We start from the raw sequence: 12,048 nt of genomic DNA on the forward strand, positions 1-12,048 counted from the left end.
TTTTCTGTACAAGAAGTTAAATATTGTCTGCACTACCTTCACTCATAAACTGTGGTATTCTTTTAGTTTACATTGATTAGCATGTGTCAGTCTAATGTGTCCCCCCTCCCACTTCTTGTCTGCTCTCTTTCAGGGTATAAAACGTGGTTCACAGTCCTACCCCCACAAAAAAACAGTAAAGATTTTCTGCCTCCAGAGGCCTCTATTGATGAATGACCCCCACGCTCCTCAGAGCATACAGATATCAAACATGCAGACGTGTGCAGGGCGGCTGGACACCTCTGAGGTGGGGGTGAGATGCTATCTGCTGCACTCAGCTGACGACCTCTCACAGCTCATTTGTCTGCTGCAACAAACTATTACTTAGAAAGGATGAACCTTCATTGGACAATTAGGAGAAGAATAGATTTTTTGTCCACATTAAGAGACCACCCACAGCCCTCAATGCACAAATTTGTCTGCTTTTCTTATTTCAAGAAATACAATGACACCCCAAGGACAAACACAGACGATCATCAAAATGCAAAACACATTCAGGTCTGTCCGAAAACTGCTCAAAAGGAGAGGTGTGCTCAGGGTTTAGCAGCTTCTTCCTTTAATCTGTTTCATTTAAAGCCAAATCAATAAAACTTTATTAGAAGAGCCACAAGATAACAACAAGCAGGCAGAGCAGAGACCACTAAAAATAATCCATCACGCAATCCTTTTCTTGTTCCAATTCTGAACACTAAAGCATTGAGGGCTGATTTATAATTTGGTATATTTCAATTTTAGCCAAATCTTTTTGAGTCTCTCTGTCTAATTTTCATCAGTAGGCTCAGGTTCCAAATGAATGCTTTCTGCAAAGAAGGTTCAATTCCCAGTTGGGAGTCCAGTTGAGAGTTTGTAAACAGAGAGAGAGAGAACAAATGTTTAACTTGAGCTCCAACACTCAGCTTGCTTTGTCAAATGACGACTAGAGTCTGAATTCAGAAGGAAAACTGTTTCCCCATAAGTCCCATGTTCAGAAGTTATACTAAAAGTGCACACCCATTGGTTTCAAAAGGCTTTTTTGAGTTTGCTGTTTAATTTAGTTAATTTGATGCTAGAGCTCACATTTGAACACAACTAGGGGGGTCTTTGATTGTCAGATAGATGAACTTGACAAAATCCAATTTTACTTTGTCTCACCCCCTTTTTGGAACATTGTTGTTGGGCAGAACTAAGTATGGGGGACTTGCTTGTGGATTCCTTTGTGCCATGTGGAGATTTGAGGAATATTCTTCATTTCTGAAGGCCTTAATGTTTCAACTGTATTGTGATCACGGAAAATACAGAACAAGGTAAATCCTGAAAATCTTTTTTTTTAAAAGGTGTTTAATTGAAATGACTCATTCTTGTTGGAGATTGTGCGCTGAGAGGATGTACAGTATTACAATATTTGTTTGAAACAAATATTTGATGTTCGGTCATCCATTTGGCCCGTTTGTCCTGCCGCCAGATTTGCTTTTCCTGGCTGCTCTCATACCCCCCCCCCCCCCCCCCCCCCCCCCCCCCCCCCCCCCCCGCCATGCTGGTCTTAGTGTGGTCAGGTTGGTGGGGATAAACAACACTGCCTTCCTCAGCTGTCTCCCATGAGTCACAACAGTCATTTTATCCTTGAATGCTGCAGAAATGGCATAAAGCTCAGCTGTGAACTGCCACTCTCCTACTGCTGGGCGATTACAGGATATCCTTCAGAACCTGATCACTCAGAGGTTATACTGGAGGACTAATATGGCGCTGATGTTCCCAAGATGTCCGTGTGTGCATAACTAGCCGCCACAAAGGTTTTGCTTTAATCAGAGACACAAATGTCACACAAATGACTATTTTAATAAATCCATTGCCTCTCTGAGGCAGAGGTGGTTCTGACTCACGACATGAATTATTGTGCCACTGCTCTTCTCTGTGATTAAAGGCCACATTTGATAGGCTCCTTATGAGAATCCAAGCATATCTAAGTCTGCAGGCCACAGATTATTCATTTTCTTGTTACCGCCTCTGGTCTGCTGCTTAAATCCATACATGCTCTTTGCAGGTTCACCTGAAATTTCTCAAATCTTTAAGCCATTAAGGGGCAGCACCTGTGCAGGCCTTGCTTTGTCCTCCTCATCAGCATCACAAATACTTCAGGAATGTGTGTGCACATGTTTGTCCTCGGCACATGCACGTCTTCTAAAGTGCTGACTGGAGTCATTTCCCGCCCGCTGGCAGTCTGCCTGCAGCCTGAGATACTGTGTCCCTGTGAGCTTGTGAACAGCTATTGATCGGCTGGAAAACACCTCAAGCTTTCCATTATCGCCACATGAACACATTTCAAACCGTAAGAGTCCGCACTGAAGGCGAGTTAAGTTTTTAAATATTTATCTCCCATAGTGGAGGGAAGGCAGAAAAGCACCATACTCAATGCAGAGGGTTTTGTACTGTATGTGCATGCACATGTCTGAAACTGAGTGTGCATGTGACAAGGTAGCAGAAGTATAATAAAGACACACAGTCATTGCAGAGCCAATCATTAAGGCAGTTTTTAATTAGAAAATATTTACAGATTTGATCTCACAGATTCTGTGCAGATAAAAAAGGAAAAATTCTCATAAAAGTTTAATCCTAACATTGTTTGTGTCCGTTTAAAATAGCATGTATCTGCAAGTTGGATGGGTGTACACCATTGATTGTATAGGAGAACTGGACTCACCTTTCAAATAGTAAGTACCCGCTGGTCCCAAGTGACCAAATTCCCATTGATTTCCAAAAGAATTAAACAGCTATTCCTCAATCATTATATTTGTCAAAATAACCATTCTTGCTCTGCTACATCTTTTTTTAACATGTTTTTGCTCATCTTAATTTTTTTTCCCTATTTTTTTTTTCTGTAGTGAAAGGTATTCAAGTTATAAATCAGTCAATTCGTTGCTTCAATAAAAGTATGAGGTGTCAGGTCAAATGTTTGATTAGATTGGCAGATTTTCCCAAGACGCTTTCAGTGGTAGGGGTGTGGATTTCCATCAAGCTCACTCCTGATTGGAAGGAGTGGTTGCCATAGAAACGTTGACTCAGACTATTGACCGTATAATATAACTGGATGGACGCCCACAGAAAATGCCTTGCTTCTGGTTCCGACAAAATAAAGTCCATTCAGTCACCCTTTGTGGCATCTGGTTTGTCAGTTTATTACTTGAATAACTTGCGATAAAGCAAAAATATCATTAAAAGAAATAGGATTAGCAAGAACATGTTCATAAAAAGGTATCACCGAAAGAATTATTTTGTCTAACATCATGACTGACTAATAGCTGTTTTTTTCTTAACCCTTGTGCTATCCTAGGCACTTTAACGTTGGGTCATCTAGACCCACTAAACAGTGCTCTGAACCTTTTTTCTTCAATGATTGTTGATCCTCACTGGTGTCCATGGATTACATGAAATCTTTCCACCTTTATCCACCTTTGTCATGGTAGGGAGAACACGTCAATGTAAGGGTGGGGTCATCTAAGATAGCACAAGGGTCAATAGAAGTCTATAGGATTTCTGCTTTTTGGGACTAGCGGGTGCTTTGTATTTGGAACGTGAGGGGGGAGGGGTTGTTAAGTCCAGTTCTCATTTACTGTGAATGACAGACAGACAGGGCTGTACGGTTAGCGCTCTTGCCTGGAAACAGAGTCACCAATGGGGGACCTTTGGTGATCCGAGACTCAGACAGTCTTGGATCACTCACTGCTTACTGACTTCGTCTGGTTTTAACAAAGCAATAGCGATTGAATTGACTTTGTTTCATTAGGGCCAGAAGCAAGTAATTTTCCGTGGATGACGTCACACTAAGTCCAGTTATCTTATACAGTCAATGGTGTACACACAGCTACAATCGAGCAAGTTTCCTGGACCATTCCCTTTATTTCACAGACACATATGCATTGTTTAGGACTGATCATATAATTGATTCTAATGTGTTTGTTTTATTGATGCCTGATTTTAAGGTATTGCTTGTTTCAGCACAGAGCTTCCTGTTGCTGGGCAAAAACCCAAGCAAAGTTTCAGGGAGGCTTTTTTTAATTCCTGAGCAGAAACTGGATTTCTAAACATCTAAACATGAGTCTGGATGTGTTTATTTTGTTTTTCACTTGCAGTTATTACCTATGAGAATCGTTTCCCTATGACCTTTCCTCTCTTTTGTCATTTGTGTGACAGTGTGTGTGCGCGTGTGAAGGCTTTTTTGTTTGTGCAACTTTAAATTTGAAATTAAGAGTGAACCTCCATTCCAAAGCTTTCTAATAAGTGACTGTGAGCCTTCTGAAAAAACTGCTAAGTCTCCGTTTGTATTTAGAGTTCTGTGTTTAATCACAGTTCCGGGTCCTGTAACCAGCGACGACCTTTCCGGCATGTAGCCCGTCTTTGCCCAACAGTAGCCGGAACAGGCTCCGACAGCCATATGACACTGAAAAGAGTGACAAGATGGATGGATGAATGGGAGTTAGGTGTAGGCCGTTTAGACATAACATCCAAACGATGTAACCAGAGCTGTGGTTACCTGGTGTTCTCTGTATTTCTCTGTACTTTCAAAAAGCTGTGTAGTGCTGGTCATTCCCACTGTTCCTCTGTGAATGGACATAAGATGGCAGACAGTTGCTTTGTGATGTTATTTTCCATTGGATTGACAGTTTTATCTAAAGATGTTTGCACCATTTATAAAACTGGAAACATTCACCTAAATCTGTATGAGAAGCTGAAACGCTTGTGTTAGCAGACAGACAGGTGCGACCATCTTTGAATTATAAAACCTGTTAGGAGAATTTCAACCAAGCATAAGACATCTGGCCTCAAAGGGGTGGAGACTTGTCTATTAGTAAGGAAAAGAGAGGAAGGAAAGGAAAATGGTTTGTTAAAAACCTTTTTGAGAAAGCACACCTCTGACGCAGTTGGACCTTTCCGACTTTAGCAGCTTGCTGTCATTCCATGCAACAGAGGTTGGTCAAGGACGCAGCCAAAACCATGCCCCCCCCTGCTGCAGTCTGATGACATCATGCGATGGCAACAAAAAGAGACCTGGCTCACCCCCACCCTAGCCTTTTGGTCACACACCTCTTGGAGAACAAAGGGTCAGCCTTCGATGTGTGTCTGTCTGGAAAATGAGTGTTAAAAAAATGAAAATGAGTGTCTTTGATCCTCACAGAGCTCCTTATTGAGACTCAGACCTGACAGGTATTGTGGAATTGTCCCTCTGAGTGGGACCTTTATCAGCCCATCTGTTGTCCTGGATGTCCTCAGAGGAAAATTCCAAACATGGCAGCCTAAAGAGAATGCCATTGTCCTCACAAATCCTATTGGGTTTGGAAACAGTCAGTATTTCTTTATCCAGTTGCACAACTCAGATCCAATGTGAAAAAGCTAATACTGGCATTTGGAAAATAATGCAAATTACTGTCACTACGATTTCCCCATTTTTGACTGTGGACACTGTCTTACAGGTTGAAGAAGAAATGACTGACCTTTAACAATCATCTCACCAGCACAGCAGCCGCCAGTGTGTGAGTCTTCAAAAAGCTTTGTGAACAAAGAACGTTTTTCTCACGTGAAGCAGAAGCTTCTTCAAACTCAAGCAGAGCTGGACTTTGTTCGGTTGCTTTCAGGAGAAATCCAGGATGGTGTTGGTGGGAGTTTCATTCCTGTTAGATGTGATGTGCATTATTCATAGCGATGAAGACACAGCCATGTTAATCTTGGAGCATGAGGGACCTGCAGCGTGCTGCCTAACTGGCTGTTAGATGTCGGCTGAGGCAGAGAGCGTGGGAGGGAGCTGAGAGCAGGGAGGGGCTGTGATATGAAACTGTTTTACACCGACTTCATTAAGATCAAGGGACACATGCACAGATGGAAGTGGCTCCACACTGGAACGCCACTTTTTTGGTTCTCTGACCTTTGAAGAATGACTTCCATCCGAAGTGCCCCTTGATCAAGGTGGCTATCGTTCACTCTCCCAGTTGGAGCTGCTCTATCAGCTCAGGGTGTGTCATCTGCCTTTCTTCAGACAAAGAGTTCACAGCATCCAGCTGGAAAAGACACTCTCCTGGTTCTTGAATGTGACATTTTGGTATATCCAACAAAAAACATGTTTGAGGAGCTAGACTGTGAAGCCCTGGTGGAGGAACAACAAAGGCATGAGTGAAAACCATATTACTTCAAATGAAAACTGTCCTAATCAGTCAGAGAAGATCCACCAACCATTAAATGGAACTTTACCAAAGGGAAAGATGGAGCTAAGATGCAAGCAGTCCTCTCCGATTCTCTTTACTCTGAGAACCACTTCATTTCCCACTGAGTAGGGGTGGGATTATGTAAGCTTGCTTCTTCCCACTCCTTTTCAAGCAATAAATCAAACTCTACTTATACCTCAGTTAATAATCACTGTATTTAATTAAGCATATATGATTTAAGTGACGTTTTTGTCTGTAATGAGTTTGATAAATATGTGTAAATTCTTTATTGCTTTGACTACAATGCTTGAAATAAATCAACAGCCTAAGTCACAACTGCCCTTACTGGTGGACACAGGCTGTCTCCAGGAAAACAAATAGGCAAAACTGTATAGGTACGCATGTGGCCCTCTTGAAACATTAAGATTGTAGACCACCTGGTGACCCTGTTTGGCCAAAATGTTCATGAATATTTTTCTATGGGAAAGCGATTTCCAGAAATAAAAATGAAAATTCACAAAATGAAACAACTGGAATAGATACTTTTGATCATACATTTGGTTTTTCGATCATCCGATCAGTGATGTCCCATAGTACTTGCCTTTCATTGTTTCTTCTTTGGTTTCATTTTTAACCTTTCCTTTTGATTTCTGGAGAATACATTCTTTTTCCAGAATGTTTTTTTTTCTTTTTAACAGATAATTGGTACTATGGGACATGGATGATTGGATGATGATGTATGTTCATCATTTCAATGGAAAGTCATTTAACATTAAGCAATACTAGATATGCTCCGTACCAATTATAAAACAGCTGCCCGGTGGACAACTGTGCTGTCGACCAGGCGGTACAGCGTCCGGGCGGCGCTAGCCAGCTGCCTGGTGGACAGCACTGAGCACTAAGCCAATGTGGGCAAACACAGGTGGGGCCACAGTGGAAACTGCAGACAAACCCATCTGGGGCCCACAATTTCTGCCCACTTGGGACTATTCCTTTGTTCAGAGAGTAATGATGAGTCGGTCGCAGATATATATATCTTTTTTTTCTATAAGCTGCACGCTTCCTCCACTCTCAGTAGCCACATGAGGAAAAGAGACAGACAGACAAGTGTAACAAGAAGAAACAACAACACAGAAAGATAAAGTGGAAAAAAATATGTAACACCAGGAAAAGAAGTAAAACCTGGAACCATTTCCCCTTAATTTAATCTAGAACTGACTCATAAACTAACCTGCACCTGAGAACTGAGAGAATCTTAAAACCACAGCAGATCATTACTGACTGAAGCTGAGAAACTTGCCAACCGAGATTTATTCAAATCTTTTTGCATATTTTAATTTATATTTTATGTTGCAGTGTTTTGTGTTGTTTTTTTTTAAATTTGATAAAAAATAAAACAGATTTTTTAACTATGTAAATTTAATTGTAGTTTTTTGTATTTTAATTTGTTTTATCTTTACATTTTATCAGCAGGCAACTAATAAAAGCATTTTATATAAAACATATTAAGAAAAACATGTTTTTTAATATTAACAATTCATTTTGTGCATGATATTACATTTTTATTGATATTAAATAATTTAAAACAACAAAACAATCTGAAGAGCTGATTTGGAGCACAGAATTGGCTCTTAGTGAGCCGAGCCAGAAGAACCTGTTCTCAATGAGAAAAGCCAGAATTCCCATCACTATATGAGCTTCACTAGATGAGCTGTGGTCACATTAATTTATAAACAGGGGAAAAAAATTTAGTCAGTTTGGTAGAAAATTTCATTTACTGAAATTTGCGTTCAGACATTGACATTTACAATCCTAACATTTTTTAACATAAAAACATTTATCCACACATTCAGGACAGATATGCCTAAATATTCATGTAGCATAGCTCAAGAATTTCACTGTTGTTTCTTTTTATGAAATGTGGTATTTTAACGATATTTTATTTTTTAAACTAATCTTGCAAACAAACAGTATTTGCTTTATACTATACATGAAATGTTACTAAGTGACAACCACATTATAATTATTTATGAAAGAACACATGACTTAACACACTCTTTCATGACATGCTGCGTCTTTTTTGTTTCATTCTGATGCACTTTTCTAGTCTGGTCAATATATGTCAGTTTGTCAAATGCTTCACAACTCTGAACTATTTCAATACAATTTGATTCATTTTGGTTCAGTGGTTCAGAAAGCTTTGGTTTCTCCATTATCCAAAACATTTAATGTTCCAAGAAAGACAAACTTGGAGCAGAACACAAAAAGACATCTCTTTAAAAACAGACTTAACTAGTGGTTGCAGGCAGCTGTGACCGACTCAGGAAGAAGTAACTGCTAACCTGCGAGAACAAAGCATGAGAAAACCATGCCAAAACCAAACCATGTCAAAAAAATTGTTTTAAATCAGCTCGACCAATAAGTAACTTCATAGAAAAACCTCCATTTTCTTTTGCTGTGAAGAAAAAGATTGATGATTTTGGTTTACAAAAAGGCAATTGACACATGTGGTATGTACGAAATTTAACAGCAAATTCACATTAACTAAAATATTGTATGATATTTAAATATGCACAACTGTAAAATAATTAAAATATGGTGCATATAATCCAGAAAACTAGTTAAAGTCTTTTTTTTTTCCCTGTTTCTTTTTTAATTTTATATGAACAATAGAAAGCAGGTCAAGCCGGGCTGAAAGGGGACCTTACTCTGCTTCAGCATCTGGTGGCATCTGGGCCCAAATTTATATGTGATGTTGCAACATCTTGTTTCAAAGCCAAATGCAGAAAAAATAAAATGAATAAAAAACTAAATAAATTAATAAATAATTAACAAAAATCCTGGAAGGTATCCAGGAAGGTAAGATGTTAAAATGTGTAAACTTAAGTATTGCCATTTTGTTTATATATATGTTCAGTTTTTTATTTTAAAATGATCAGGAAAGCAGATGTAACACAGTATGTGCTCAACATAATGTGTATATATTGTTTACATAATGAAATCACATTATATGATTCATTTTAAAATAAAATATTAAATATATGCTCCTGTTTAATATGTAGATAGATAATACAATATATAGTTCTTTAATTTAAAAAAAAAAACAGACTATCAGAACAAATGGATTTCAGTTGACAGATTAATTCCTAGCAGCTGATTTTCACAGGTTTACCTGAGTTGTGATGCTGAGCAAAAGTCCTTAGAGACACGTGGAGGAGCTTGATGCTACAGCTTTTCTGTTAGCTTGGAGAGGGATGTTGAGCCCTTTTAAAAGGAAACGTCTAAGGGATTGAATACAAAACTAGAGAACGTGTCAAGCCAAGAGACAGACATCAACGCTGGAATTCACTAATGTGAAAAATTAAGGAAATTTTGCTCTTTTTCCAGAGAGAAACCTTGTTTTGGACAAATTACCTGAACCACAATTGTAACTCCGAAAGCTGCTTCAAATCCATCTGTCCTGGCATCCCTGGTTAGTTTCTTCGGTCTGTGCTGAATAATGCAGACTAGCCAAACTTTATTTCTCACAAAGTGCAAAAGTGGAGCTCTGTGGTGACCCCTCCTGCCTCCCGCCATTATTCTGCTCAGATGAGCAAAGGACTTTCAGGCAAAAAACAGTAACTGAGAGGGCAAAAGACTTGCAGCCTCTGCAAGATAATGCTGGACAGAAAGATATATACAGGTTTTTCTGAGGCTGATCTTTACTCTTTTCACTCTTCTTCGTTTGCATTTTCAGTTCCTCACTTGTCATCTCACCCCTCCTTCCCCATATGTCCCCTTGCATTTTTGCGACTCCCCTCCTCTTAACCCTCACCTCCTGTGACTTTGCAGTACCAACCTCTCCTCTGCCCCATCCCTCCCTCTCTCCAACCCGCCAATCTGCCTCCCATCCTCCTCCCTCCCTCCGTTCCTTTCAGGGCAGTTTCTCCTCTTCTGAGAGCCACACCTCATGAATTATTTACTCCTGCATCTCAGCGGGGATCCTGGCAGCCTTTCTGGACCACTTCAGCTGACAGGGAAACATTTTCCCTCAAAGATACAGACCATTTTTCATCTACACTTTGAGAAACTGAAAGGTTCACTTCTCAAGTGTTTGATGCATTTTCCAGCTTCAGACAATCATTTTCCTCTTCCTGTTCCCACACAGCAGGTGCAAAGCTGCCGTGGACACGTGTGCATGAACATAAAGTGAGAAAAAAGGAAGGTGCCACGCCCCACTCAGCATCCCAGCGCTCACAGACTGGGCTCCTCTCAGCCAGAAGCAGAAGCTGCTGCGGCAAACCTGCAGGCTAAAACCAAACCGTCCCTCCATCTTGATCAGAACCAGCACCTCACCAGCTCATCATGCCGGTTCTGACTGCCACATCCAGCCACTCCTGTCCTTCACCGCAGCGAATCAGCTGATGAGGGTCTGCTGCTTTAACAGCGTACATCAAAGGCTGCGGTGCTTCCATTCTCATGTCAGAGGGGTCTCCGTCAGCTTTCTTTAAAAAAAAACTATATACGTACATATACATGGAAAATGCAAGCACCCCCTTATTATTTATATCGTAATATACTCATGTATTATCTTGATTATCAAGTAAAAAAAGCAGCAGGACTTTTAGGAATCAGTGTAGCTTTTCCTTCTTGTCTTCTGCTGCAACAAACTGTCTCTGAGGGGGAAACCACACCCTGTATCCACACATGCGCGCCCACACACACACACACACACACACACACACACACACACACACACACCAACACACACACACAGAGAAGTGAACCAATCAACAGTCAGGTGTGAGGCCAGACATTTCTCTGCCTTACTGTTTTTCTCACGTGAGGTGAACTGACTTCCACAGAGGAGCAGAGAGAGAAAAAAGAACAAAGGCTGCAGATGGGCGGAGAAACGGGGACGAGAAGGGCAGAACTCCGTCTTGACATTCGGGGTTTTGGTAAAGCTGAACAGCTCCTGTCGGGATGCGGTTCAAGCTGTTTTTGCAGATGCATCAAAACTAAAAAAATGTAAGCAACAGATATAGACGTGTAACTGGTTTGGTTACTTTTCTATTTCATTACTTCTTTTCTCCCTCTAAGACTGAAACCATTCAAATGTCAAACTCTGCTGGCAAAAAAGAACCAGCAATTAAAAATCATTTCAAACAACAAGAATATAAATGTGTATTTTTTTGTGAATTCTTCCTGGTGTTTGGTCCTGTTGTCTTGTTTTTGGATGTATTTTTAATGTAAACGTGTTCTTGTATTTTTAGAAATGTAACTTCTTTTAAAGAGACTGAGTCTTTCACGCAAATATAGGATTCTACCTTTTAATATTTCAGCATTGATTTTCTATACTAGAATCAATGGTTTAAAAACTACCTCAGCTATGTCTTTGTAATAATTCATCTTTGTTTAATTTTACTCTAATATTCATCATTTTTTGTTCTTAAAACAGTTCAAACGCCAAGTTCCATGACCGGGGTTTGGGGCGCTGAGGCACCCGCCCTAGACTGCCACCCAAACCACATTGCACGGGTGGTGGGCCCATGGGAGAGTGATCCTAGATCGCTCCTTCGGGCTGAGCCCAACCAGGACCCGTGGGAAGAGCCCCAGTCACCAGGCGCTGGCCTGCGAGCCCCAACCCCGGGCCTGGCTCCAGAGTGGGGCCCCGGTGACGCCAATCCGGGCGACGTAATCGGGTCCTTGTTCTATCCTTTCATCAGGGGGTTCTAACTCCCACATCTGGGAGAACTTTAAACAGGTACAAAGGGAGGTTGGAGACACCGAGTCCGAGTGGACCATGTTTTCCACTTCCATTGTCTCTGCTGCTGCTCGGAGCTGTGGTCGCAAGGTCTCT

At 40.7% G+C, this 12,048-nt stretch overlaps 1 long non-coding RNA gene across 1 annotated transcript; it reads right to left on the reverse strand.

Moving 5' to 3' along the window:
* Positions 1–2,528: 2,528 nt before the first annotated feature.
* Positions 2,529–5,753, reverse strand: LOC144993918 (uncharacterized). Its single transcript, XR_013657217.1, has 3 exons — positions 5,505–5,753; positions 4,547–4,613; positions 2,529–4,453 (listed from the first exon to the last, which is right to left on the reverse strand). It is a non-coding gene; the product is annotated as an uncharacterized LOC144993918 (long non-coding RNA).
* Between the last annotated feature and the right edge of the window lie 6,295 nt (positions 5,754–12,048).

This window comes from Oryzias latipes, chromosome 1 (genome assembly GCF_053564925.1).
Source record: "Oryzias latipes strain Hd-rR chromosome 1, Olatipes_Hd-rR_3.1".
Taxonomy (NCBI): domain Eukaryota; kingdom Metazoa; phylum Chordata; class Actinopteri; order Beloniformes; family Adrianichthyidae; genus Oryzias; species Oryzias latipes.